Genomic DNA, 27,897 nt, shown 5'->3' on the forward strand with positions numbered 1-27,897 from the left:
TCTGATTTTCATATAGGAATTCCTCTTACTGACACCTATTTTAACCAATTCTTAATGTCCTTAAAAACATCCTTTCCTTAAGATTTCTCTGTCTCAGTTTCTCGGAAAACCTAATAACTAGTCCTCCAAGGGATGTTTTCTAATTAAGGGACATTCTGGCAAAAGTAACCATAAAATGGAGGCTGGGGCCACCTGTCTGTAAAACTACAACGCACAAATAGGAGAAAAGACTCAGGTTACTGGAGGAGTCTTGTTGTAGTTCAGATTCCCAACAGAACCTGATCAATACTGTGGAAGGCTACTGAAGGCAGGGGGCTTCCAGTTTGATGATTCAATGTGATTATTCACTAGATTTCACAAAGAAGCCGCATGTGGTTCGAAATAATTTCTTCATTTGTACTCATTGGTAGGACATGGAAATGCAAGGTCCGTTCCTTTCGCTGCAATTGATGTGAATTCTTTGGTTTATGACATTCTTCTGCCTGCAACTTCACTCTTACATCAAAATCCTATCAGAATGTTTATCAGTTAACACTTATTTAATAACATGTATTTCTAAATCAGTTTCTCTAATTTCGGTATTTTACGCCCGAAACAACCTGTGAAAGCTGGAACTTAACAAATATGGATATTTTCTTGGTAACATATAACCGCACAGCTAATGAAAATAAGCAAGCAAGCTCTTAAGGAAAATCGTACAGAAATCCCGTGATGCTGTAGCACAAGTGACTTTTCTGCCTTCCTATGGATATATACTATTTATGCAAAAAGGTTTTGACACACCAAGCTTCTGCTAATGAGTTCACACTTTGCTGTTTCACAATCAGCGCAATTAAATCAACTCCAGCGGCCGGCGTGTGTCTTCTTTCTAAGGGAAGAATCCCACAAACTACTTTGAGATGGGACTTTCCTCAGCAAAACACTCGCCCTGTTCTCTGCTGCCGATGACGTTACCTGGGACTTGGTGGGACGCTGCAGGGGCCGCTCTCCAAGAGACTCTGCTCTGTTTCTCCTTTGTTAAGAAACAACGGTCTTGGCTGAAAAACTAGTGGATGCCAGGCTAGTGCTGTACGAGCCCAGCAAGCTGGGCATTCCACTGATAACAGAAAATGCGTTTCTTCAGGATGATTCTGTAAAAAGCCTCAAGTTAGTGCTATTCTGTAGCTGAAGTTGTCTCTGGAATGACCCTTTTTACCCATCTTTTATCACTGTATACACGCAATACCCTTCTACAACCCCTCCCTCTACTTTCTTTCTCTTTAAAAGAGGCTAAACAATTCATCTAGGATGGAGCATCCCCAAATTAATTCTTGTTGCAGTACCAGAGAGGGAACAGCGCTGGCTCCATCCCCTCCAGCCAAGCGACCGCAGACTGTTGAGAACGCAGCCGCATCTGCTCCCTGCTTCGGACAATCCACAACACGCTGTGCAGTCCCTGCATTATTGATATTGGCTGCTTAGAAGCCGACTTTTTATTTACTTATTTAAAGTTTCCATCTGTAGGTCCTGGCTGCATTTCAAAATCTCCCCCTTCAATCATGTTCTAATGGGTCTCTGCTCTCCCACAACATCTGTCCTTTAGGGTCCTATTATCTGTAAGCTAACAGTGGGACAAGTTTTCATCTTATTATATGTGTACAGTTTTCTGTTTGTTTTTAAAATCCCCAGAATCAACTCAGAATATTACAGCTTCCTTCCATTGCGAAAAACCAAAATTGTTTGAAGTCCTCATGACTTTCTCAGTCCTGACAAAAATGTTAACGCTGTTTTTGTAATGACAGACCTCAGGATAGGGAAATACTTTCCATTGCTCTGAATCTGTTTTAACAAATAAGTCTATGAAAATGTGTTAGTTTAGACGCCTAGGGTCTCATATTCACAACCTTCTTTTAAATTGCCTTTTTTACTCTTTCACCTAATTCACTAGAATAAGAGACCTCTGCAAGTTTATTTATATAACGAAGATGCTTTAAAATGTCAGAAAGTACTTTGAGACTTCTAGCATCTACGCTGTATACGGCTCCAAATATTCTAGATCCTAACATATCTAACATTATTGGGTCATGAACACAAATTCAGGCTGCTGAATGCACCTTTCTGCCGGAAGGATTCACCCATCTAAGGGACGTTCACAGAGCAATACGAGGTACCGGCAGCCTGCGGAGAAGCAATCATCATTTCTCTCCAGCCTCCACCGCTAACTGTATCAGTAAAAATACAGCAGTATGTGCTTCTAGAAGTCCGAAGATTTGTTGCCCAATGCTGAGTATCTTTTTGATAATGTTACTATTAATAGACTGTATTTTAATATTATTATGGTTTGCCAGAGGAGATGGGAGCAAATGCAGGTGTGTTCCGAGCAGGTCTTACACTCCACATGCTTTTCATTTTCACATTTAACATGGAAGAGCCACTGTAATCTATACTTAGCTGATGAATTATGCACAGATGTGTATGTGCTGCTGTTTCCGCTGTCCTTCTTGAGGGTGCACCAGACTTACTGCCGGCATTTCCGTTCAGCATCTGCATTGCCATCTCCCGTGCGCTCCAAGGCCAGTTGTGGCTTCTGAGTTGGCAGGAGTGGCAGTGCAGATGCGAGAAACGTCTCCTCCGAGGGAACACAGCTCTTCAACTGCTTTCAGATAAATGCTAAGCACACAGGCTTTGAATCCAGCTAATGAATTCCGTGTGTGCACCACACCATGGGCTTGGAAAGGACCACCTGGGTCACCGATCCCCACTAACTGCAATCATATAATAAATCATATAAAAAATGTTACTCTGCCCTCTCCATTTACTTCATGCCATAAAGTAACGCTCTTCTAAAACACACACCTTAATCAAATTATGATCTTTAGGAGATGAGCTGGAAAGTCTCAAAAATTCTAGTATATGACAGGAGAAGTGTAGGAGGTGAGGGGAGGTACGACTGACATCGAAGCTCTCTGAGGTGGCTGAATCACATGAAAACATCTGCAAGACCCTACAAGACCAGTACACGTTGGAGGAAGGGAAACATCCCCGAAATCACATGAGCAGAGGCAAAAAGGTCCTCCTGGACTCCTGAGGCAACTTGTGAAGTCCCAAGGCCGAGGAATAATCAAATACAGCAAATACAAGTGACAGACAGTTCAGGTCTGGTTCCTTCAAAGCCCGGGAACACCTGTTCCCCATACCACAAGCCATTCCTGACAACTGCAGGTGGACTTCCACTAGGAATCTCACCCTCCCATCAACTCCAGCTGAAAACACAGGCATTCTGGGTCCCAGCCGTGGCAGAAAGCCCTTCCAGAATGGCACTCATCTCTCTGGTTAACAGGACGTTTTCTAATTTCCAGTCTAAACATACTCAAGACACACTTATGTCGACTTGATTTTCTATCTATATTATTATGTTCTATTCCTTCACTCATATTTGAACCCTCAATGTATTTGTAAAAAAGTAAACAACTCTTTATTTTGCTACAAAAGCAAGTAACCCCCAATCAGTGCTGTAACAGGAGGTCTGGAGGCACACTAAGCAATTACTCATCCTTCTCTACAAGTGTCCAGGTTTAAATAGATCTTCTGATGACAAGTAACCAAAGCAAATACGATGGTTTAAATGAGCCTTGTACAGCTGGGCAAACCCTTCCCTGTTCCTATATGCCAAGCATAGCCTGAAACCCCTTTCAGCAGTTTGGGGTTTTTTTTCTACTTGCTTTTAGAACCATTACTGAAACTAAAGTTAACATTTTCAAACCTAAAGTTAACGTTCCCAGGGAAATATATTCTAGATTTTACAGCTCTGGCTATGCCCAACGTTTCAAGGGTCAGCTCAGCATTCACCACCTCATGGGGGATTTTTGTCCTCTTCACTTTGCATCCACCTCCAGTGAATTTCATCTGCCATCGCCTTCGTTCCCTTTGTTTTGCACAATCCTCCTGCAGTTTTCCACGGTCAGCACGGGTTGCCAGTGCTTGAAATAAAGCCTCATTAGCACACTGCCATCGTTTCCAGCTCATTTATCAGCTGGGCAGCACAGGTTTCAGCACAGATTCTTTTGAGACCCTACTGCTGTCATCCTCTCACCCAGAAACCTGGGCAGTCAGTCCCACCTTCTGTTTCCTATCATTTGACCAATTTTGTGTTCCTTTTATCTGATGGCAGTGCAGATTCTTAAACATACAGGAATGAAGTATCACTTTCTTCATCACTCATCCTTACAGAGGGTTAGCTATCGAGCACAACGTATCCATATTTTGCTGGGGAAGGCTCATTTACGGGTTCATTTGGTCATTCTGGAGCATGACTCTGGGGCTGCTGCTCTGGAGGTGGGACTGTGCTAAAAGGCCTCCTCGTTTTCCCCCTTCTCAGTAGTTCGAGGGTTCTTCAACCAGAGGAAGGGCTTAATAAGGTGGACCCCCCCCACCATGTGCTGTAATTCTTCCAAGAGGCAGGATGATTGCATTAGTTTGACGATCTACCAGGTTGATCCGACCCACAGTAAGTTTTTTGTAGCACTCCCATAGCCAAAACCGTACAGTTTTATCCGCCATACCTCCTGGGCTTCCCCTTGCTTCATTACAGCCATCGCTCTGCCTCCAGCTTTGTATCTGCAGCTGAGCTTCTGCTCCATCCTAGCGCAGGTTTCTCACCTCAGGGTAACACAACTGCTCACTCAGTGCCCGGGATCTGCGCTGGCCCGTTTCCAGGTCTTTATCTGGGGATTTGTGGAGGGGAGGCAGATGGGCTGGTTACGTGCAGATCAGCTCCTCAGCTGCTGCAATAACCTGCTACTCAGTAGTCTGGCAGCTTCCTACTCCTAACGCATGGGTCGGGTTCACACCTGGAGCCGCCTGGAACTTTATAGAACAAGCTTTGGAACTTGATATTTAAAATCTAAGATTTTATTTGATCAGAATTGATAGAATCGGAATAACTAGGGTCTAAACTAGAGTAAATTGCAACTCTTTAATAAGCAGGTGTTTGTGGAAATTATACGGATTACGAAAGCTTTGGCTATGTCCTACAACAAAACACATTTAAAAAGAAAAACTTCCATATGCTGAAACTCCTTCTTACAGCAACCTCCACTGCGATTAGTGCCTAATCGAATGGCAGTGTGCATATTATTATTCAATTTTATCTTTTGTTACACTAATCCACAATTCAAGAAAACCATTCTGTATACCACTTGTGTGCACTACAGGAGTTTAAAAAACTGCATCAAAGACCCTGTGCCAGGGTTACTAAAGGCAGTGTCCCAGGGCACTGGTCACAAGCCCTGTCCCTTATGGACACTCTAATAACCCCCCTGCAAGCGGGACACTCTCAGCACATCCTGCACAGTCCTCTCTCGGCCCAGCTCCTTATCTGCCTAAGGCAGCTGCTTATAATCCCGTAGCAATCTGCACCATCTCCACTTTAAACAATAATTTCCTTTGGGAACTGTACTGCATGAATGACTCCTAGAAATCTAGGTACCTTAAACCCATTGCATTACTGTAGTCCGAGATGTTCACTATCTCACTAAAAAGGAATATTAAGTTGGTCTGACAAAATCACCTTTTGATCCGAACTTTGCATTTTATCCCACTTCTCTCTTACGATGATGTTCTTGATTACCCTTTGTTCAAAACCTGTCCTGAGACATTACAGTGTTGAAATAACCTAGTTTGCGTGTACTTTTCAGGATTTATTTTTGCATACAGGTTAGTATTCACCAGTCAGAGTGCATTATACTGAAAGAAACATGAAGTGTTTTTGCTAGTAGACTTCTGATGAGCAGAGCTAAGATCAGAAAAGTAACGTACTCATTTTCTCCAAAGGAGGTAACTAACAAAAACTGAGCACCTTCCTATCCTTTCCTTACCCTCAAATAAGTCACACAGACTCAACAAAAAACCCCTCCCAACAGAAAGGACACTGGTCATTCAGTATTCCAGGAGGATTTCCCAGCTTACTGCTTCAAGAGCAACGTTAAACCAGCCGTGGAGCATTTAGACGTGGAGTGGAAACACTGCCATGACAATGGCTGCGGCAAGAATTTGTTGATGCCATTTTAGAACAACTCGTGATTAAGTTTTCAATCCAACAGCGCAGGTGTGCTACCTCGTTCCTACTTTATCTGTGTTTTTCATAGGAATTACAATATTTTTTCCACTGAAGTTTGCGTTGCCATCTGAGTTCAGTGCAACTTGCCAAGGCAAAGGAACCTGACGCATTTCCACCTTGTCCTATTTTGCTACTCTTTGTGTGAAGTCCCAACTAGAAATGTATAAAGAAAAACAGGACTTGAACAGAGAGAACTCTGGTGATGGTAAGTGCATTCCCAACAAAACCAACTGTCTTTTCCCTGTGGTACAGCAGCGTTGCTCAACTGATTTCCATCTTGTGATTCAAATCGACCATTAAATTGTTGGTGCCACGGAGCGTGCAGCAGCCAGCACTCCCAAAGTCTCCTATGGACAGCTTTTCTGTCATTTTCCATGACGTTTTCCGAGTGAATTTTGAAAAGACACGACCTTCGGCTGCAAGTGTATCACGTAAGCATTATTCCCAGCATGTTAAGTCTATACAGACATCTTGAAACACTGTTACTGAATGTAAAACGAGAAAAATAAAAGGTAAGGAATATAAGGTTAAGTAGATTACTGGAGACAGTATTTCGGCAATCACTTTAGCAAAAGCATGCCTGCGTTACAAGAGAAATCATGGTACCTTATCTGCACTTCTCAGGCAGAGCTGTTGAGATGATATGTTGATCACCTGGAAAGCAGGAAAGAGAAGATTAATAATATTGTTCGTATTTTAATTACTGATTAAGAAAAGCAATGGATATCACATATTTATCTTTTATCAAGCTATTTTTAACCTTCCGAGCAGAGAAGAGCAGAATACACAGCTTTTGATATCTGCTATTTTCTTCCTGACACAGGCAGCTTTGAATAAGCAAAACAACATGCAAACAAGGCCTGAGGTTTTCGATAAAGTACTTTACATATTTTCATGAAGGCTGTCAACTCAGAAACCAAGGAAAAACTCATAAAAACTTTTGTTCTTATAAAACATCTGCCCTAAAATGTACCTATCAGGCACTTAGCTGTAATCCGTCCAGACTCCAATATATTCTCTGCCTTTCCCCAACCTAAACTATTCCACAGTGAGATCTCCCGGGGTGGTTTCCAGCCCTTGCTCTGTGCATTTGAGCCCAACCCGGGGGTGCAGGAGTATTTTGGGGGCTATATCTGCAGCGTTTACACCTCAGGGATGGAACCCAGTTTGAAACTGCGTCTGAACAGGATCTTTCCTTTTGGGGCAGAGCCTCGAACTTGTCTTTGGTTGGTTTTAAAAATGAATCATAGGGTTTCTGGGCTCATTTCACCTTTCTTTTTTTAGCAAAATTCAGGTCTTTACTATGAGAGCATCTGCCAGCATTATCTTTGGACAATTTCACATGAAACAAGGACATTTTGCAGGTTGCTACTTTCTGTTTTACTTTAGTTATGTAGGCAATAGGAGCCAATTGTCAAGAATACGCAAAAAGCTACGACCTGACCAAGAGAAGAGCAAAGGTGCTTCTCAGGGCTGCGAAGCTGCTTGTTGTATCGGAATTAGCCAGCTCCATGCTCTCAAAGGAAAGCAGGTGTATTCAGGCACTCCTGGATTGCTTTGGAATAACTGAAATGGATATTTTATTCCCAGGTGGGACAAATACACGGTAGGCCGAATAGTCATATTTATGAATAACTCATGGCTTTGAAAGCTGATGGAAATACATGGTTGTTGGGCTGACTTCAAATGAAATATCATGTAAGGGGAAACAACGTGGTTTTTTATTAGCCTTCAAAATAACTGTTTAAGTAAAAGCTGGTAAGCTTCATTAACGAGACACCATATGTGTGTGGGAGTATATAACTTTTCCCCAGAACAGGTCTGCTTCACCAAATCATTTGTCTCTAATACATATATACACACACACACATATTCATACACAAAAAAGAAAAACCAGACAAAAATAAGGAATAAACAACATGCAGTTCATGACAACAAACATCTGGTCCTATTTCTGAACACGCCCAACAATTCTACTGTATTTTTCAAGAAAAAACCCCAATTGTTTCCAGCATACAAACATATTACGAAAACTTACTGCTGAAAGACCTCCTATTCTTGCCTTTAAACAGAGCTGGTATGAAACTGGGGCTGGGCGGACAGCTGCTCATTGAGCATATGCACCGACTGGATGAAACACAGGTACATTCTACCAACACCATGGTTACCACCGACTCGACATTCCACCAACATAATTCCACATTTCACCCACAAAAATCCCCAGCATTAAGGCTGCAATTAGTCTACCCAGAGAATGTCCCGTCTTCTATACACGTAGTAGAGGAAGAGGAACAAAATGAATTGCATTGCCATGGGAACTGAGTTTACTACTTGCTTTACTAAGAGATTAATGCCCATTGTCAGCAGATTTTATGATAAATGATCATCATTTTCCATTTTTGTAATGAAGATGCATCGCCCTGCGTACTGTTCACACGGTGAAGAACACTTTTCCTCTAATTGTCAAGGGCGTTTTGTTCTGTATTCTATTTTACCAAAAAAAAATGGAAACAAATGAAAACCCAAAAACTGTTTAGATTGTGCCTGGTTTGGATTGTAACAGCTCTGCACTACAAGATAAAGCTGTGGAAACTTCACCAGCCTGTGCTTGGCACAAGAGGAGCAGCTGAAAGCAGGAGGCGTCGCAGCCATTTCATCTACAAAATCTATAATTTGGGGTTTTACTCTGGATATTACAGGAGTCTCCTTCTCTGGGGACATTCAAACCCGTGTGGACACGATCCTGTGTGATCTGCTCTGGTGAATCTGTGTTAGCAGGAGGCTGGACTGGATGATCTGGATGAGAAACTTCTTCTCAGCAAGAGTAACAGAACACTGGCCCAGGCTGCCCAGGGGGGTTGTGGAGTCTCCTTCTGTGCAGACATTCCAACCCGCCTGGACACCTTCCTGTGTAACCTCATCTGGGTGTTCCTGCTCCATGGGGGGATTGCACTGGATGAGCTTTCCAGGTCCTTTCCAATCCCTCATATTTTGTGGTTCTGTGATCTCCAGAGGTCCCTGCAACCCAACCAGGCTGAGATTCTGTGAACTCCAAGTCCTGCCCTCCTCTGGTCTAGGAGGGGGCAAGGCCGAGCTTTAGGCCTTCAGGTTAGTGGTTCAGCACCAGCTAAGGGCCTGGGTGAAGAGGCCTTGGAACCGTTCACAGAATCCCAGAATGTCAGGGATTGGAAGGGCCCTGGAAAGCTCATGCAGTGCAATCCCCCCATGGAGCAGGAACACCCAGATGAGGTTACACAGGAAGGTGTCCAGGCGGGTTGGAATGTCTGCACAGAAGGAGACTCCACAACCTCCCTGGGCAGCCTGGGCCAGGCTCTGCCACCCTCACCAGGAACAAGTTTCTTCTCAAATTTAAGTGGAACCTTTTGAGTGCCAGTTTGTACCCATTGCCCCTTGTCCTATCACTGGTTGTCACTGAGAAGAGCCTGGCTCCATCCTCCTGACACTCACCCTTTCCATATTGATCCCCATGAATGAGTCCCCCCTCAGTCTCCTCTTGTCCAGCTCCAGAGCCCCAGCTCCCTCAGCCTTTCCTCACACGGGAGATGCTCCACTCCCTTCAGCATCTTGGTGGCTGCGCTGGACTCTCTCCAGCAGTTCCCTGTCCTGCTGGAACTGAGGGGCCACAGCTGGACACAATATTCCAGGTGTGGTCTCCCCAGGGCAGAGCAGAGGGGCAGGAGAACCTCTCTGACCTACTGACCACCCCCTTCTAACCCACCCCAGGTACCATTGGCTTCCTGGCCACAAGGGCCCAGTGCTGCACCGCTCCCCAGCCACACACCTGCCCTGATCCCCACTTACCGCACAGCCTCGCTCTGGACACTCACCCCAGTGCTGCCTCACAAAGCCACCCGCTGTTCACCAATCAGCTTCCCCAACACCAGTGATGTCACAATGCGCATCAGTGACGCCACTGCACGCACCTACTGCCCCGACCCCCTGCCCTTCCACAGCAGCCTCTTAAACATCTGCGTGTTTATCACTGAAAATCCGAACAGGAATCCTGTCAGAAACACACACAGGACGCTGTTCGGAGGTTTCTGCAGTCCTGCCTTGTTTTTTTTCCTACGTGAAAGCTCCTGTTTTCTGTCCAACACGTTCTCTGACCCTCTCTTGACACTCGGCCTCTTTGCTCTTCCACTAAAATGACTTGTGTAAGTACTTTAAAATAATATGTTAAAAATCAGCATGAAGAGCGATATTGCCAAAGCTAAGGAATGCAAATTCACACTCCTCATGAAGCAACAAACCTAAATCCCTCCAGCATCTTTGAAAATTGCCACCTTTATTTTAATTAAGCAAATGTTACCCATAATGGCTCTTACAGTGGGTACATTTTCATATATGATAACTACAACTCCATCTCTACATGCCTCTCAGTGTCTGATCTTGAATTTTTATGCAGCTGAGATGTAGCTTGTAACTCAAGAAATTCAAGAACAGCTCTTTAAACATTCCCGTAATTTGCTTTCTGCAGAGACTAATCACTACTTTGTTTTTTCCTGCCTACAAGGAAAATTCACGAACCACAATCATTACACAGCATTTGGGGGGGGCAGAATTGCTTTGCATGCAAACATTTTGTCTTCTGTAGAAAAAATGCATTTTGATTTTGCCTGAAAATGTTCCAGGTCTGTAAATCTACATCCTCACTTCCCAGCATGTCAAACAAACAAGCAATATTCCTAAAATCTCTTCCAAAACCACCTTCTTCCAAAAGTCTCCATCAACTACTAATAATATGCGGAGAGTATTATTCTGGCATTTTAATTATAAGTTTTGTTGTCAAACTGGAACAGTGAAATTTTTATTTGCTGTAATCCTTTTCTGGAAAATCAACTCAGTCGTATTTTTCTTGGCAACACCAAGTAAACTTGAGTCAAACAAGTGATTTGTTTTAGCATTATGTCTTGCTTTCTGTATACATTTCAAATATATTTATGTCTGCCTCTGTTTACCATGCATGTAAATGCTGGTTTCACAGGGCTTGTGGAACCTGGCTGGTTGAACACAGGAGCAGCCATCAAATTTAAAAATTATCATCTCAGTTCTCATTCTTTTTTCTGTACTCTTTGACACACTAACTCGTACTATAACTGCATTCAAAGTACATTTAAAGAGTTTGCTGCTTATAATCACAAAATCACAGAATGTCAGGGATAGAAGGGACCTCAAAGCTCATGCAGTGCAATCCCCCCGTGGAGCAGGAACACCCAGATGAGGTTACACAGGAAGGTGTCCAGGCGGGTTGGAATGTCTGCACAGAAGGAGACTCCACAACCTCCCTGGGCAGCCTGTTCCAGTGTTCTGGCACCCACACCAGGAACAAGTTTCTTCTCAAATTTAAGTGGAACCTCCTGTGTTCCAGTTTGCACCCATTACCCCTTGTCCTACCGTTGGTTGTCACCGAGAAGAGCCTGGCTCCATCCTCCTGACACTCACCCTTTCCATATTAATCACCATGAATGAGTCCCCCCTCAGTGTCCTCTTGTCCAGCTCCAGAGCCCCAGCTCCCTCAGCCTTTCCTCACATGGGAGATGCTCCACTCCCTTCAGCATCTTGGTGGCTGCGCTGGACTCTCTCCAGCAGTTCCCTGTCCTGCTGGAACTGAGGGGCCACAACTGGACCCTCCAACAAGAGACATGGTCCCAATAGTTTGACATAAGGAGAGGGGAAATGTGGAAAATACCTCGTTTCTTTCTTTGGTTTATTCAGGCTGAAATGGTTTTAGCTCAATTAATCCTCTGATTTCTTCGTAAAAGCAGACAACATGGTGCCAGCCAGTGCCTTCCCAAGAAACGCTCTTATTCACTAAGGAAGGGAGTTGGAGAGAAACCCAGAGAGATGGAGACTGCAAACACATCCCTGCCCAGCTCAGCGATGCCATGTGAAAGCTGTCTATGCCCACCCATCCCAGCCCACGTCCAGCTGCTCCTCGCTGCACAGCCCACCGCGCTGCTCCCCAATCTGCTTCAATCACAGCCAAACAAGCCCAAGAGACAGGCTGTGCTTCATTTGGCACAAAGACGGTTTCAGTGCAACTCCTAGAAGCCACCCAGCCGTGAGGTTTGTGGAGGTGGGAATGCAGTGAGGTGAGGAGCAGCAGGTTGACCTTCTCAGCAAACACCGCCAAGGAGAAACAAGGTAACAGCTTTTCTACTCAGGACACACTGGTACCCCCGGTGGCCCTTTGAAAATCTTGGTCCGCAAGGGAAGTTCAGTCTGCACAGATTCAAACAGTTCCAAGTATTCTGCAGTTACAGACTGATGGCAAGAGACACCAAATGCAAAATCTACATGAGAGAGGAAAGATTCAGGACTCTGACTGAGCAAGCACAGTACTGCAGCTGCTCTTAGACCATAACAACAATGTTTCAGCCACACACCCCGCATCACAACCCTGGGCAGAACCAGCAGACGGACGTTCCCAGTCCCAGACCCAATCCCTCGCTCACACTCGCTTTCCCCCAGCCTAAAAAAACCTCCTGAACAGGGATGACACGAACTTGTCTGACATAATTACACGGAGTTTCTTAATCAAGTAGTTGCTCTCCCCTGTTTGTTCATACTGAGCGCTGTCCTCCTGAAATCCCCCTCCTACTCTCCATCTTAATAAGGTTCAGGAATGGTTGAGCAGTATATTCTGGAATAAAAGCTCCCACAGCCTTTCATCCCCCAGTCTGGAGAGTATTTATGTCAGCTCATTTTAGGCTGTGTTTGGCTTGGTTAAGATTTCTCCCACTTACATGGAACTAGTCAAGGAAACATATAGATTTATGGTTCTGAACACAGATGTTTCTGGCTCTTTTCCCTCCATCAGACTGCTATTCACTGACAAACATAATTAAAGATAAAACCATAAAGCCATGCCCTTTGCTGTTGAAAACAATACCCTCATCTGCAAAAACGCTGGTACCTGAAAGCCTGAAAGTTTCTATCTACAAGACTATTCAAGTTAAAGATCACACACATGCAGTTCTGTCACGAATAGGAATTTCCACTCCATAGGAGAACCTACCCTGTAGGAAATACATGTTCCCATATACTCACTGCGTGTCACATACTACACACAGGAACATGGGGCAGAAACTGTTGATTAACCAAAGATTAATCACACCGGTGTATCGAAACACATAAGAAAGACCAAACTTTGCCTGAGATATCGAAAGTGGAACTCTAAGATATTTCAATATTTGTAACAAAATCTGTACACATTTGGGCTTCCATTCGTACTTATGCAAGGTCTATTGCGCATCATTTTGGCACTCAGAGTATGATTCACACAGCAAGCTACAAGCACAATCATTTTAGGCTTTAGAGTAAATTTGAGTAACTTATTTTGTAAAAAAATAGTGTATTTCTAGAGCTTCTGTTTGTGAGATAATCAAAACAATCAATTTTAATTTTCAGTACATTCCACATAACATTAAAAACAGATATATTTAGAGGAGTTTGTACCTCGCCCCACACATAACCAAATGCCAAGGCCTGATGAGTATTATCACCCTCGGCGATCTTGCTGCTTGGCGTTCTCAGACACTGCTAAGACTTGTTTTAAATTACTGTAATGTATTTGGTCTTAATCAGGTTTGATCCCCAGGTCCCCAAAATATTTCTGTATCTCATGCTGCCACCCTCCACTGTAGTCCTGTGCTTTGATATCATGTATTAACATCTTGTATTTCTCCACTTAACGCACAATGATAAATGAGAATCTGTGGGTTTTCCAGAATTTGTGAAGCATCCAATCTGGCAAATCCTTTAAGCACGCAAATAGTTTCATACACTTCCTGGCACTCCTGCAAATGAGAACAGAATCTGAGCTGTGGCATTAATACATTGTACCCAAATTAAAGCTCAGCAATGAACGAGTTGTTCAGATGTGTATTCAAATAAGACAAACACAGGTGAAATCCAGAGCAAGGCTTGAAGCTGACATTAAGTTTTACTGTTTAGATTTTTCCCTGCATAGTATAACTTTGGGTTCAAGGACTTTGCTTCAACACTCACTTGAGAATATCCAGCTTAAAAAACATGTGTTTCCCATCAAAGGAGTCTTTTGAATTAAAAAAAATCACAAGGAATGCTTTTTTTGCCCCATTTCCATGTTTGCAATTAGCTTATTATATAAATACTAATTTCAGCAAGCTCTTTAAGAAATGGCTTACATAACCAGCTTTTTTGTCATTTTGTCATTTTAAAATATTTGTGTGGCTTGTTTATGTTACTTTGTTAATTTTATTGTAACTTAGCATTAATTAATAGCTCTGTAGTTATAAAGTGTTTAATCAGTTACAACTCTTAATTATGCCACAGCATTGCTTAATAAAACAATACACTATTGGGATTGAATCAAATTAATTAAAATGAATCTGCTATCCTCTTTTATGGGTAATTTATTGCAGGATAAAAGCAGTAATGAAATTGTTTTCATGGCAACTAGCCTAAAAAGACTCGCATATATCCTTTCTTAACTATAGAGAAGAACGGCCACTGATTTCAGCAGTTCTCTACAGATTAGCATAGGGACCTTATTAATAACCATCTCGACGATCTTATTAATAACTGTCCCAAAAATAACCAGAACGTCTTAGAGATTTGGTCACGGAGCGACTTTGTTTCTGAGGTAACTCAAGGGTTTCTGAAGTGGTTTCTACATGGGAGAAGCTTGAAATCTGCTGGTGGTTAATTCAGTTTAATACAGGTCATTTAAAATTATGATTCCGTCCTTGTTGAAATGATTTCAGACCTCTCGGAAGCTCCTGTATTTGCGACTTTCCAATTGTAGTCTGTGCTATGGCACGAGTCAATGAAGAAAAACATTAAACACGCCAGTCTCATGTTTAATACTCGTCGCAAGCTCCCGACAGACACGTGTAATACAAGAGTTTCACCAGCAGCCGTGACCGTGTCACTGATGACCTACCCGAGAGCTGAAAACCAACATTCGCTTCTGAGAACAGCACAAGGAAAACTGTTAAAAGAGCAACTAAACCTGAAACCAACTGTGACGCTGGCTCCGTCCCCACCTACTAAACCAGTTATTTATGTAACGAAGCTTCCCTTGTCTGTCCTCTGGGACTCCTCCTGTCAGCCATCGGCCTTGGTTCTGGGTCCTGGGTAACAGTTCCAAGGCTGTTCTGGCCAGTGCTGCAGACATTTTAGGGTGAATTTCATTAGTCTGGTGACTTGAATACAAATAATCTCTCTAACTGTTTTTCTAACTTTATCTATTCCTCCTTGGACCCTTGCATTATCTCCATAAATTAGCAAAGAAACTCTGATTATATTTGCAATGCTTCTCATGATGAGAGGAGGTATTCAATTCAGGACTTGTAGAATATACTATTCAATACTTCATCTTTTGGCACATGAGTGCCATCTGTTTTACTCTTACCTTGTAACAAAACCAGATTTAAAAATACCTTAAGATTGCTATTGTACTGAATAGTGTGTGACAACATTCACACTCCAAGTCCCAAAGTTTGGTTTGTCTCTCCTGACTCCAATTGTTTGATGGCGAATGGATGGGTATCATCTTGTATCACAGTCCTCTGACAGACAGAGATGGTACCAAACTGTCACAGGTTTTGGAGAAATGAAGTTAGAAAAAGGAACTGTTTGGCTCAAAAGCCTCGCAGAAGGATTTTGAGATGGCTGAGCTGATGTGACATCTCAGCACCATCTCGCATACTTGTTTAATAGTTGATAGGGTGACACCTTTGTCCTAATCTTTACATCTTCCCTCCCAACAAGGTATTTCCAGAGATGAAGCTTTATGCCTGAACATAAGCACCTCTGTATAATTTGTCCCTTGACTAGTTATTTACTTCTGCAGTCCACAAGGCTTTACTACAGTGATGCTTTAATAGAATTCACACACTAGGTGTGGAAATTGAAAGGTTGAAGATCACTCAACAAGAATGAGGTTGGGATTTGCTTTACATGGAGGTCTCTGTGCTGCGCAACCTCTTCACATCACCAATTACAGTGTGTTTTATCCTTGCAGCATGACTGAGCTGACTTATTCCCCAGGACTCTTTTTCCTCCTAAACCTACTGGTTCTATTTTTTCTGTGTTTTCTGTACAATGAGGAATTAGTAAGGTTTTGCTTCTGTCTATGTAACAAGCTGCCACTCGAGAGGGTGGGAAGGGCAGTACCGAAGGAGCCCGAGTGATGAAATTATGTGAAAGCTGCACCACAGCTCTCTGGGGTTCTCCTGGAGCAATGAAACCAGATGGTTTACATCTGTCTTTTTTGAATGCAGGGGAAGGTTTGTGCAGAGCTGTCTCCTGCCACCCACTTCACTTTAGGTTTCCTCCCAGCATCTCCATCCATGGCCTTCAAAATAACCCCTAATGTACAGTTATCCAAGCTGAGTGGTCCCCAGGCACTTCCACGCTTCCCGCATCACCGGGATAAAATGCCTCCACTGAAGAACAGGCCCGATGCCAGGAGGGCGCCTTGTGGTTGCTAATGAGCGAGGGTTCTGGGCTTGGTCACCATCACTTTGAAGCACAGGAGGAGGAGGAATGCCCAGCACTGCAGAAAAGCAAAGACAGACTTAAAACGGAGAGGGGACCTCGCTGGTGACACTCAGCGGTGTGGAAAAAAGTCCCTACATGACTCAGGCAAACACAAACGCATGAGAAAAATATGCTCTTCAAATAAAAGCTCTGCACAGCATCTACATGTGCCTGGGGGGCGGCTCAGGGGAAAGACAGATGTATTTGTGCAGCTCAGCTGCAACGTCCCATCTTGTTCCCAGCCATCCTCTGGGTGTTCAAGCACAGATCCACTCTGGCTATGACAAACCTCTAGGATCAAAGCAAACACCTAATTGCTCATTCAAGAAAGTCACTGCCCACAAATGAACACATGGGTGTGACATTTTGGCTTACTGACTAAATACTAAGACTATTGCAAGCACTCTGTTAGAACAGTACATCTTTACTCTTCTGGGGAAATGTATTGCTACAGTGCTTTCTTAGGCAGGTAATGCTAGGTCAAGACTTGGCATTAGTATCTTGCGGTCGACACACATACTCAGTCGGTATTGTATGTTGCACTGGTCCCTTCCAACTGAAGTAGTCTGTTCTGTTACCTTCACGATGGTTATGTAGCAACTAAAGGTTAAAAAGAGAACAGCTGGGGCATTTTCCTTCATATTCAGCTGTCATAAATGTTTCATTTGACATAAAGGAGAACAACTTGCCGCGTTCAAGTAATCCATGAAGAAGAAAAGCAAATAAATCAAACAAGGTAGCAAAGGAGTAAGGAGAAAAGATAGGACATGCGAAGAGCACAGCAGAAGCTAGGGAGGAACACACCACAAAGTAGGTGGTTTCCAAAGAAAAACTTGACATTTAACTTAAATGGGGCCACCTATTGATCGCTCATCTCCACCAGAGTAGTTATGCAGAACATTTCTGAACTGCCATCATCATCAGCAAATATTTAGACTTGGGATGTGCAGCAGAAGTTGCATAGTATTGTACCTGTCCTGTCCTTTACTTAGTACAAAAGTTGTCGTTTTTTGCTGTGAAAATCTTAAAAAAGTAGGTTGCAAACATTTTAGGCTTCAAAAATCTGTTTCGGTAAAAGCCGAATGGTTCTGTATTTCTTCATGCCATGGCTGTAAATTACAATAAACCCAAAAATTGCAGCTCAAGCAAGGTAACAGGGTAACGTATGACGGAAAGGGCTCCTGGCTGTTGGAAGAGACCTCACAACTGAAAAGGGATAGAAAAACAAGGCATCGTGGCAGGAATAGTAAAGCAGTGTTTAGTCCTTCCAAATGGCAGTTATGCTGAAGTACCTAGAGCTGGGACAGGAACACAGCCACCCACCCATCCTGCGATGCGTGCAACGTGCCATGTGGCCTCCAGAGCCTGCTGAAGGAGCCCTGCCAGGACACAGAAAGCAGGGGTTCATCTCAAGAATTTCCATAAAACCAGACCCCAAGAGTTTGTGAAGCGTCTCTGCCCTACACCGTGAGGAGGAAGCCGCCTCAATGGCTCTGCCAGCTTGCAAAGTGACTGCAACTGCGACAGGTTTCTCCACTAACGCAGCAAAAGGGGTCAAAATGGGAAATGCTCGCCTGTCTGCACGGAAAACGCACCTCCACGCGTCAGCCTTCAGCAGCACAGCTGCAGCCAGAGCGAACGGTGCCCTGGCAGCCCCAGCTGGAAGGCTGAAGTGGCACCCCCACAGGCATTTTTGCTCTGATTGCTGAGACTAACAACCTATTTTACAACTTGTACGTGTTAAGCCACTTTTCTTTCCCTGTTTCCATCAGGTCAGCAGGTGCTTGTGCCTGTAAAATATCCATCGGAGCTGTCATCTGGCAAGCTTAACGGTACCAGTAAAAAAGAAAATAATAATACTAATAAAAAAAAACTGGCATTCCTCAAACACACAAATCCCATCCAAAGAGATTTTTTTATTTATTACTTATATTTTAAACACAGATACTAAAGAAGGCGACATCCCAGAGAGCTTGGCTCGGGACAGAGTTACTGACAGGATCAGAAGAGGCTCAACATCCAACACACGGTGTTTAGAAAAAGAGAGAATTGATCTTGTTCTATCAACTTTGAAACTGCCTTCTGTAGCACCCAGGGCGAGCCTGCCCTTCAGGCAGGTTTTACAGGCTCTCACGGCTTTACTTTGATTGCTGTTGTAGCCGAAATATATAGCTTTAGTACGAAGGGATTATCTGTTATCCTGCCCTTTGGGAGAACCTCATACTGCGACAAAGACTTTTTTCTGCTTAATCTCTTAAATTTCACAGAACTAACAAAAGTACCGCACATCTAGCATTACTTTTTTTTTCGAATGCCCCTTGAAGGCTAAGCAATCACTGAATGGTATTTAACATCACCATATCCCATTCTTAATTCGCTGAAGGTTGCTGACATTTTGGGGTTCATTATCTGAATTGCCTAGTGTCACACTGCACACTATGGCCTTTTTCTACTGCATTTTAGAGGAGAGAACAAAGTCAGAAGGAACTAGATCACAGCCCTGGAAATCAAAAGAACATTCTGGGCTTCAGGATCAATTGATTTTGGCATCCTCTGCCAAGCCTTACCCACAAAGATTACCCCTTGGTATCAACAGAACCATTTAATCCCTTGCTGTGATTTGGTCCATTCTCTCCTGGCTCAGACAAATCTCCACCGGCAGCTACTTTTTCCTGAGAGACGGAATATCCTGCTAGCACAGAGAGACGAGTCTGTTTGAACAGAGATCACACAAACTGGAGTTCTTTAAAGAACATAAGCAGGAGCAAACCCAGGGGGTTTATACTGGGCGACGTGGCCCGTCCTCAGGCTCATCACACCTTCAAAGCCCAAGGGCACAACACAGGGGTCACAATATTGCTTTTCCAAAGTGCCGCTGGCAAGTTCTGGGCATTTATCTCCAGAGGTGGCAAGTCAAAGAATCACAGAATGTCAGGGACTGGAAGGGACCTCGAAAGCTCATGCAGAGCAATCCCCCCATGGAGCAGGAACACCCAGATGAGGTTACACAGGAAGGTGTCCAGGCGGGTTGGAATGTCTGCACAGAAGGAGACTCCACAACCCCCCTGGGCAGCCTGGGCCAGGCTCTGCCACCCTCACCAGGAAGAAGTTTCTTCTCAAATTTCAATGGAACCTCTTGTGTTCCAGTTTGTACCCATTACCCCTTGTCCTATCATTGGTTGTCACCAAGAAGAGCCTGGCTCCATCCTCCTGACACTCACCCTTTCCATATTGATCCCCAGGAATGAGTCCCCCCTCAGTGTCCTCTTGTCCAGCTCCAGAGCCCCAGCTCCCTCAGCCTTTCCTCACACGGGAGATGCTCCACTCCCTTCAGCATCTTGGTGGCTGCGCTGGACTCTCTCCAGCAGTTCCCTGTCCTGCTGGAACTGAGGGGCCACAGCTGGACACAATATTCCAGGTGTGGTCTCCCCAGGGCAGAGCAGAGGGGCAGGAGAACCTCTCTGACCTACTGACCACCCCCTTCTAACCCACCCCAGGTACCATTGGCTTCCTGGCCACAAGGGCCCAGTGCTGGCTCATGGTCACCCTGCTGTCCCCAGGACCCCCAGGTCCCTTTCCCCTACACTGCTCTCTAATAGGTCATTCCCCAACTTATACTGGAACCTGGGGTTGTTCCTGCCCAGATTCAAGACTCTACACTTGCCCTTGTTCCATTGCATTCAATTTTTCCCTGACCAGCTCTCCAGCCTGTCCAGGTCTCTGATGGCAGCACAGCTTCCAGTGTCACCACTCCTCCCAGCTCGGTGTCATCAGCAAACTTGCTGACAGTCACTCTATTCCCTCGTCCAAAGCAAGGAGGGACACAGGTCCTAGGCTCTCCGGCAGGATCCGGGTTTGCAGCCAAGAACCACCATATGCTGCCATCAAGAATTTTAATTTATTATCAATACAAGGACAACTCAAGACCTAAAGGTGGTAATACTGCATAATTTCTTAGGGCTATATTAAATGAATCACTAAAATAAAAGCAAACAAAACGCTTCTCCCACGTCAATTCACTTGCTCTTGGACTCACACACACACACACACAAATACAGGAGGTTCCAGCCTGTTTGTGTTTTCTGACTACAAGGATATGCTGCAATGCAGAACAACTTGAGCTGTCACCACCAATTCTTGCTTTTTACCAGCAGCACTCCCAGGGGAAAAAAGAATGCATTTCTACCTGGAAGGTGACTTGTTCATACCCCCCCAGCAATGCCAGCTCACAAGCACACAGCCTCCTAATAAGGATTATAAAGAGGAGAGTTTCTTCTTAAAGGAAACATAATATTCTGTGCCAAGTGATTCCTTCTCAACACTTTGTTTCTACAAGTGCAAAGCTGAGGAGGCAACATAAGACTGCTTGAAGGTTAAAATTAATTCTAGTGGGCGCCACATTAATGTTGTTTCATGTCCTGTCTTGACCTTCTGGTTGACACCAGCAACACCCTCAAAATACAAATGCATTTGGAGAGGTCAATCTTTGCCTCAATATATGGCAAATGACACAGAAAGTCCCCAAGAAAGTCATCAGATGGAATTTTCTCTCCTTTCTGCTCATTCATGACAGGATTTCATTGCGGAAAAGTAACTACCTTTATTGTTAATACATCTGCTATTTTCCAAATGAAATTCTATTTATTTTATACTTAATAATTGAAGCAGGGAAACATCTAGGAAAGAAAATGGCAAGTCCCAGTAGATAAAAGGACAAGCAAGAGGAAATTTAATGAGAAAACTATACAAGAAATTTTGATTGTTTTTTCTTAAATTCCAAAGTGAATATAAATTTGAAGCATAATAAAAACTGAATGCTTGTTTGAGTAAGAAGGAAAACCAATCAAAGAAAGCAATCATGTAGAAAACAATCCCTTCCAATGGTAATTACACCTCTATTCCAAGCAGGCAGCCACCGTTTGAGACTCCGCATGCCAGATTGTTGTCTCAGTTTTATCATCTGCTCTCATTCAAAAATACAACCACCGCTCCAGTCAAATCATCAAATCGCTCCTGTCTCCATCTTGGAAATGGAGCTGAGGATGGAGAGAAGAATCATTGCTGAAAAATGATGCTGAAGAAATTATGAATATGTGTGACAGACTCAGGCAGCGTCAGCTCAGAGGATGAATACAGAGGCTACAGCTTTGCCCTTCCTCTATCTGGATTCAGAACGCAGTCAGAACAAATGTTCTATTATTTGTGCGTGTGTGTGGCAATTAGATGTTCAGCAAAGCATATTTTCATAATAATTCCATTCCTTTCATGCGTTCCCCTCTAACTGATCTCATTTGTGTGCAGTGCAGCTTCCCTGCTACCTATGAGAAGTGTCATTTCTTCTTGCGCCACATTGGGGAAAACCAGTATCTGTTCCACCAGTGCTAACCTTACAATGGATTCTTTGTTGTTAGCAAACATGATGCTCACACTACTTAAATAATACCTAGTATATTGTATATTATTATCCACACTTAATATAGGATATTTCTACCCCTACCTAAACTTATAAAAGGAACCATAAAGAACAGATGGGGAAACCCCTTGAATCCAGCACTCCAGCTCAAATACATGAGATTTTCAAAAATCAAGACTTTAGAGTGGCCAGGGTTAACACGGGATCAAGACTGGGGAAGGGACTTGACCACAAGCCCTATGGGGAGAGGCTGAGGGAGCTGGGCTTGTTTAGTCTGGAGAAGAGGAGGCTTAGAGGTGAGCTCAGCACTCTCTAGAACTACCTGAAGGGCAGTTCTAGCCAGGTGGGGATTGGTCTCTTCTCCCAGGCAGTCAGCAATAGGACAAGGGGCCATGGGCTTCAACTCTGCCAGGGGAAATTGAGGCTGGATATTAGAAAGCAATTCTTTGCAGAGAGAGTGGTCAGGCATTGGAATGGCTGCCCAGGGAGGTGCTGGACTCACTGTCCCTGGAGGTTTTTAAACTGAGATCGGACATGGCACTTAGTGCCATGATCTAGTAAACGGACTAGAGTTGGACCAAGGGTTGGACTTGGTGATCTCTGAGGTCTTTTCCAACCCAGTCGATTCTGTGATTCTGTGTAACATGTTTTTATGATTTCTTTTTTTTCTTCCTTATTCCAGCACTGAACGATGAAATACTACAGCTGCTCTTCAGCTGGGTGATCATTTAAGGGCATTGATGAGAACGCAAAAAAACGTGGCTTTGACTGACATAACAGTAAGTAGAATAGTCAAAAAGGACAATTCTCCTGCAAAGTGTCTCTTTCACCAAATCACAGTGTGACTCTGAGCCTTTGCTACTGGCAGGGAATAATTATTTTTCAGGCTATTTTGTAACAGCATTAATTTCCAGGGATGTTTGACCATCATATAGACATTGTAAATTAAAAAAATCAAAATTAGTTAGAAGTCTGGATGATTGTGGTGTTTTCATTCTGGAGACTACAAGATACTTGTTTACTTGAATAAGGGGCATTTTTCTCCATCTCTTGCTCATTCACAAGTGCTTGTCAAAGTGGTCTAGACGTGAAAGAACTCAACTTCCTTCCACATCTCAAATGTAACAAAACAGCATTATATGATTTGGTTTTTTTTTCCCCTTCAACTCATCATGTCGTGAAATTAGAAAGCGAATATCCAGTGGGGACACCTGGGAGATTTTCACCCTGTTTGTTTTGTACTGAGTGAATACATTATAGACAGGAGGTAATTCAGGCTGCTTCTCCTCACTAATTCAGAGGGGAAAATACCCATTTTTCCGTGAAACAGAATATTCATTGCCCACTTGCCATACAAAACTCATTTTACAAAATGCCTAGAACTGATACTGCGGACAGACACGTATTAGAGAGCAGTGTAGGGGAAAGGGACCTGGGGGTCCTGGGGACAGCAGGGTGACCATGAGCCAGCACTGGGCCCTTGTGGCCAGGAAGGCCAATGGTACCTGGGGTGGGTTAGAAGGGGGTGGTCAGTAGGTCAGAGAGGTTCTCCTGCCCCTCTGCTCTGCCCTGGGGAGACCACACCTGGAATATTGTGTCCAGCTGTGGCCCCTCAGTTCCAGCAGGACAGGGAACTGCTGGAGAGAGTCCAGCGCAGCCACCAAGATGCTGAAGGGAGTGGAGCATCTCCCGTGTGAGGAAAGGCTGAGGGAGCTGGGGCTCTGGAGCTGGACAAGAGGACACTGAGGGGGGACTCATTCATGTTTACAGATATATAAAGGGTGAGTGTCAGGAGGATGGAGCCAGGCTCTTCTCGGTGACAACCAATGACAGGACAAGGGGCAATGGGTTCAAACTGGAACACAAGAGGTTCCATTGAAATATGAGAAGAAACTTGTTCCTGGTGAGGGTGCCAGAGCCTGGCCCAGGCTGCCCAGGGAGGTTGTGGAGTCTCCTTCTGTGCAGACATTCCAACCCGCCTGGACACCTTCCTGTGTAACCTCATCTGGGTGTTCCTGCTCCATGGGGGGATTGCACTGGATCAGCTTTCCAGGGCCCTTCCAATCCCTCACATTCTGGGATTCTGTGGCTTTCAAAATCCCGCAAAGCACACCAGCTGTCACCAGCTCAACAAATTCCACCGTAAATTTCTGCCTTCTCAGAAGACCAAGATTTGATCCCTGTTACGTCTACCCGCTGACTGCTAGAACCAGCAATTTGAAACTCTGTTAATTAATAGTTTTAATTAAACCACAAAAAATACAAGCACATTAAACGTGTTCATATCCCAAGCTGCAAACAGAGATGGATTCATACATAAAATGCTGCGAGGTATGATTGCGTACTATGATTATTAAAGCTTACAAATCACTTACAACTATAAAACCATCACTGAGAATAATTACAAGCCTAAAACAAACAAGTCATTTCATTCTCCTATCATGAAAGCTCTTCTATTAATCTGTTTCTTATCAAGAACTTGCCTAAAGGAGGCTGCACTAAGAAAATCACACTCAAAAAAAACGCAAAGCTAAAAAACCCGCAAACCTGAAGACCAAAAAAAATCTTGACTAAAAGTGTATGTATTTTGTTTTCTACACAAGAAAACATGCAATTATGAAAAAACTTCGGAACCACAATAACAATGATATAAACCCTAACAAATTATATTATCAATGTCCCTACAAGGCCAAATGCTGGGGGAACAAACCCAAGGGAATAGTGCAGGTATCACTACGCAGCCTTCACCACTGAAAACATCATTTCTGCAAGTGTCTTCCCTACACAAAACCAGATCTTATTAAACTGTTCCCTCTCTCTGCTCTGTATTAAAGTCGTGGTTCTCCAGAATCTCCAGGTTCCCTCTCCAAGACAAACCTCCTGCATTATTGCCATTTCCTCAGGATTTTCACCTCGGAACCTACCAGAAACTGTATGTAACTCAGGGTTTGCTTTTTCAACTCGCCGCTCCTAACACGCACCTTCTCACCTTGGCAAAAGCCCTGGCAGAATTTAAATGGTCTGTTTATGCAGCACTGAACATTCTCCATAGTTCTTCAGATGGTGACCCAAATTGAAACACAGGTTCCACACAGCATCTGAATATTGTATGAGTTCCTAAAGTGGAAATGGAGAGCAAACCTCCCCAAACCAAAATCATATCTTAACAGCAAGATAAAAACAAATCACAAATTTAAAGTGCATTCCTGAATAAACAGCATGAGCCTTGAAATGCAAAAAAGTGCCATGTAAATTATACCAGCTGTCAACATGCGTTCTTCAGAAAGGTGGAACATTCTGATAAATAAATACGGTGACTTTTTGGAATACAAACACGACCAGCCCCAAACTACTCTAAAGCAGTGTGAGCCTTATAATTCAAATGAGAGTTCAGTTTTAAAGTATTTGCCATAGGTATAACACAAACAACGGTGCTGTTGTAAACTAAACAGATGCAATTTCACACCCGTCTTCCTCAGCATTAGATTTAATGCCACCGACTTGTACCAGTGCAGGGGCAGCGCGTGTGGCAGAAAATTAGAAAGACTGATGGAAAGAAGGTGAGTCTCACACAGGCCAAGGTGACACCTTCACACTTCTGGTGGCCCCTCTGTGCTGTGCTTTCCTTGTGCCCCTCTGGAGCAACATGGAACACCCACTGGCGCTGGCCCCGCTGCTCTTCTCATCTGGGGAAATTCTCCTGGATTTGTTTTTAAGATGAAGTGCTGTTATCTCAGCCTGACGATATGTAACGGCCTCCTGCTATCAAGAACACAGACTTATCTTCAAGTCTCAATGGTTCAAAACACCCTATTTGCTTCTGACTGAATTTATGGGTATGTTTCCCAGGTGAGATGTGAGAGATAAGCAGGGCAACTGATTATTAAGCAGCAAGCTGTGTATCACGTACCCTTTGGGTGCACATCCTTACAGCACTCGCTCCTTTTGCCCAGGGACTGAACGTAGTTTGTGTGGGAAGCAGCCTCGCTGATCCTCCGGGGCCAACACCACACTGCTAATAACAGTAATAATGTGACTTACACGTAAATAATTCCTCTAAGAGGAAAAAAAAGTGCATTTTAAATTTAAAAAATAATAACTTGTCCAGGGAAATTACCTACAACTGGCAAACGTGATGAAACCCAGCAAGCTGTGAAGCACTATTTTGCAATGGTTCACCACAGCTGCAATGCTTTGCACCTAATCTTTCAAAACGCATGAAAATAACACACCAACAAAAGCATCCGCGAGTAGCAAAAAGAATGCAAAAGAGGTCATAACTGTGTGAGTTCAGCTTAATATCAATATCGCTGTATGCTTCTATATAAGAGGCTGTGGGAAAGATGGGGAAATGTGCATTTCATTTACAAGAGCATCACAAGTCTGACACTGGATAGAGCTGCTGGCTATATTATAAAATATTCCTGAACCAAATATCACCGAAGAGCATGTGCCACCCCAGCTCACCTTCCATGTTTAGTCCACACAATAACAAACAGCTACCAAAGCAGGAATGAGTCCAGCGAGGCTGGGATTGAGAAAGCTGAGCACTTAGGGCTAAATTTACAGCTGCCAGAGGGAAAGATTGCAGCAACTGGGAGCTACAGGAGAAAACAAACAAGCTGAAGATGCATCATGATCATCTGATGAACGACAGACTCCAGCAGTCTCCCCGCACCCTGTTTGCACAGCTTGTAGCCATCCTTCGCAAGTGCTTTTCTCGCCCTCAGCTTTCCATGCTGAACCTGCAAAGATAATGCTGTCTGCTCTGCTGCTTGGAACCAGACTGAGAACAGACGTTCAGTGCACAGAAGTGCAACACCAACACTATCAAATAAATCTTTATGCCCAGGACTGACCTCAATTTAATCCTCATCAGTACCCCTATGAGAGAAAACAAGTAATATCAGCACCCACGTGGTCCCAGAATATGCAGATTTCCTTCTGCAGCTGCTTTTCGACGCCCGGCTTCCTCTGTGCATGCAAGAGCCTTTAGCAATCTGAACCAAAATAATGTGTAAGAGCTGGCGGAAAAATATGAAGAAGATAAAAGGGGAAGACAGCAGGATCTATAATGAGTATAGTGGCTATAATATGTATAGTGGCTACTTCTTACGGCTTTAAAAGAGAGACATGTTTACAAACATTTGGTTTTGCAAAGGCAGATTGCAAAGTGCAATCTGAATGGCTTCATGACTGCTTCAAAGATTTCTACAGAAGAAACTTCAAAAGATAAGGAGGCATCATTCTGGAAATGGAACTGCTATCCAAAGTCCCATTAACCACGTTCACTCTCCCCTGCAGAAATGAACACATAACTCAGCCGCACTGCTTGACTCCCAGAGAGGAACACCATAAAACTTTGGATATCTCACAGGGCAAATGTCTGCATGGGGAAGACAGTGTGGAATTACGGTGTATAGGAATCTTAAGAAACCTTCCCGTTGATGATATTTAATTACCCGCCTCACAGCTCTGGCTGTCCCAACCATAAAAACCCACTGATCTGCTGAACTTCAAGTGGGCAGAGGTTGGGTAGGATCTTCACAAAGACATGAAGGGCAAGCCTCCCTGGACAGCAAAAACATCAAATGTATTTGACTGCTACAACTTAATAGCTATGAAGCAGTGGACTTCCAATGAGTGAATGCATTTGGTCATTCCTCCTTCAGTGATTTCAGGCTTGGACAGCCATTATTATTAGGTGTTATTTCAGGGAGATTTGAAAACAACAACCTCCTCAAAAATCATGTTGTGATAGATACACTGAAACTGAAAGGGGAAGGTCTGGAGGTCAAAACCCGCACAAATAAAACACTAAAGTAAAATCATCCTTAAT

The 27,897-nt window shown here is 43.7% G+C and overlaps 1 protein-coding gene across 3 annotated transcripts in view; it reads right to left on the bottom strand.

The window, feature by feature from the left end:
- The window catches only part of PCDH15 (protocadherin related 15), a 695,403-nt gene that overhangs the window by 399,799 nt on the left and 267,707 nt on the right, over window positions 1–27,897 (bottom strand). For all 3 annotated transcript variants that reach the window (XM_065068175.1, XM_065068168.1, XM_065068170.1), the window contains exon 5: window positions 6,704–6,751. The gene's annotated coding sequence lies outside the window, so the exon portion shown is untranslated. The remainder of the gene's footprint in view (window positions 1–6,703; window positions 6,752–27,897) is intronic.

The sequence above is a fragment of the Columba livia genome, chromosome 6, assembly GCF_036013475.1.
Source record: "Columba livia isolate bColLiv1 breed racing homer chromosome 6, bColLiv1.pat.W.v2, whole genome shotgun sequence".
Classification (NCBI taxonomy): domain Eukaryota; kingdom Metazoa; phylum Chordata; class Aves; order Columbiformes; family Columbidae; genus Columba; species Columba livia.